The sequence below is a fragment of the Pteronotus mesoamericanus genome, unplaced genomic scaffold, assembly GCF_021234165.1.
Source record: "Pteronotus mesoamericanus isolate MK-2021 breed Mesoamerican mustached bat unplaced genomic scaffold, CSHL_Meso_final scaffold_36, whole genome shotgun sequence".
Classification (NCBI taxonomy): Eukaryota; Metazoa; Chordata; class Mammalia; order Chiroptera; family Mormoopidae; genus Pteronotus; species Pteronotus mesoamericanus.
The window spans coordinates 16,412,041-16,414,530 of NW_026555313.1; the positions used below are offsets into that span (position 1 = coordinate 16,412,041).

At 42.2% G+C, this 2,490-nt stretch overlaps 1 pseudogene; it reads left to right on the forward strand.

Annotated features, from left to right (window-relative positions):
• The first annotated feature begins 350 nt into the window (after nucleotides 1–350).
• Nucleotides 351–904, forward strand: LOC129086131 (nucleolar protein 12-like; annotated as a pseudogene).
• Nucleotides 905–2,490: the final 1,586 nt, after the last annotated feature.

Consider the following 2,490-nt stretch of genomic DNA (forward strand, 5'->3'; position numbering starts at 1 on the left):
ATACCATACTCAATGGTGAAAAAGTGAAAGCTTTTTCTTTAAGATCAGGACCAAAAACGGACGTCCACTCTCACCACTATTATTCCGCGCAGTACTGGAAGTCCTAGTGGGAGCAATTAGGCAAAAGAAAGAAATAAAAGGCATCCAAATTGGGAATGAAAAAGTAAATATGTCACTTTTTGCAGATGACATGAGCCTTTATATAGAAAACGCTAAAGACTCCACACAAAAAAACCTGTTAGAAACAATATACCAATATAGTAAAGTTGCAAGATACAGAATAAATGTACAAAAATCCCATTGCATTCCTCGTGTTGGGTGAGTGGGAACCCGGTGCAGGCCTCTCAGTTATGGGCAGCAACAAGAAGGGAGATGGGGACGATCTGGCTGCAGATGACCTGGTTGCAGATTGTGCTCAGCTCCTCCCCGAGGAAAAGCAGAGCAAGTACCTGACTGGGTTCCAGGCCACGAGGTAGAGTGGAAGAAGGCAGTATAGGAGGAGATCAAGCAGCGGCTCAAGCAAGACAGAAGCAGCTCTCGGGGGAGAGCCACCAAGAATACTTGCAGAGCGTGTCAGGGAAAGAGAAGGTGCTGAAGAGGCGAGGAACTGGACCGGCTGGGGACGTCAGGGTCAGTGCAGGGCGACCACCCCAACCACACAGTCACCGTGACCACGGTCAGAGGCCCGGATTGCCCGGCCTGAGCAAGGGGCTGGGCCCGGGTCTGAGGAGGAGGTGGCGTCGGTGGAGAAGCTGACTGAAGTCTCCCCCAGGCAGTCCAAGGGCCGCTGTTGTCCCAGCAGACTTCCTCTCTCAGGGCACCTGCACCCGTGGCCATACACAGTAGCAAAAGAATCAAAAGGAAACATCTCCGACGGGCCTAGGACTCCATGAAGAAGCGCTGACTACCAGTCTTACCACCAAGATCCACTGCCGCCTTCCTGCAAAGTCCCACGCAGCAGAGAGTGAGGCGAAGAACCAGGCCAGGTCCGGCCTAAGCTGCAAGGATCTGTCCTCCCTCCGCTTGGCTGTTCCGTACCCCAGCTTGCGCAGAGGCCTGTGGCTTTTACCCCAAAAGTGGGCAGCTGAGAACTGGCCTCCCTCAGGAGAAACCTTCAGGGCCAAGTTTGGAGTATCTTCCCAAATGTATACCCCACTGGGCCTTTCTCATATTTTGGGAAAAAAAAAATGAAATCATTGCATTTCTGTATACTAAAAGTGAAATTTCAGAAAAAGAAATGGGAAAAAAAACCCTTTTGTAATTGCAACAAAAAGAATAAAATGCCTAAGAATAAATGTAACGAAGGATGTGAAGGACCTATACACTAAAAAATACAAGGCAATACAAGAGATTGAAGAAGATACAAAGAAATGGAAGGATAATCCATGTTCATGGACTGGAAGAATCAACATAGTTAAAATGGCCATATTACCCAAAGCAATATACAGATTTAATGCACTCCCCATCAAAATCCCAATAGCATTTGTTAAAGAAATATAACAACAAAAATAAAAAAAATCACCAGATTTGTGTGGAACCACAAAAGATCTTAAATAGCCAATGCAACTGAGAAAAAAAAGAACAAAGCTGGCAGTCTCACACTCTCTGATGTCAAATTATGCTATAATACAAAGCAACAATAATCAAAATGGCATGGTATTGGCAGAAAAACAGAAGACACATAGACAAATGGTACAGAATTGAGAACCCAGAATTCAACCCCTATGTATATGGGCAAGTAATTTTTGATAAAGAAGCCAAAAACATACGGTGGAGAAAAGAAAGCCTCTTCAATAAATGGTGCTGGGAAAATTATAAAACCACATACAAAAGAATAAAACTAGACTACTCTTTTTCCCCATATATAAAAATTAACTCAAAATGAATCAAAGACCTAAATATAAGACCCAAGGCAATAAATTACATTTAAAAAATAGGCGCCAAAGTTGTGGACCTTGGTCTTAAAGAAGACTTTAATAATTTTACCCTGAATACAAGGGAAGTAAAAGAAAAAAGAGAAGAATGGGATTATAGCAAACTAAGAAGCACAACAACAGCAACAAAAAAACCATCAATAAAACAAAAAGGCAACCAACCAAGTGGAAGAAGATACTTGCAGACAACAGCTCTGACAAGAGGTTAATATCAAAAATATATAAAGAACTCATATAACTCAATAACAAAAGAAAACAATCCATTTAAGAAATGGGCAGAGGCGCTGAACAGACCCTTTTCCCAAGAAGAAATACGAATGCCAACGGACAGAAAAAGATGCTCAACTTCACTAAATATTAGAGAAAAGCAAAGAAAAACTACAATGAGATACCACCTCACACCTATTAGAATGGCTATTATCAAGAAGACAAGTAATAACAATTGTTAGAGGAGCTGTGGAGAAAAAGGGACCATCATTCACTGTTGGTGGAAATGTGAACTGGTACAGCCATTTTGGAAAACAGTATGAAGTTCCTCAAAAAATTAAGAATAGAG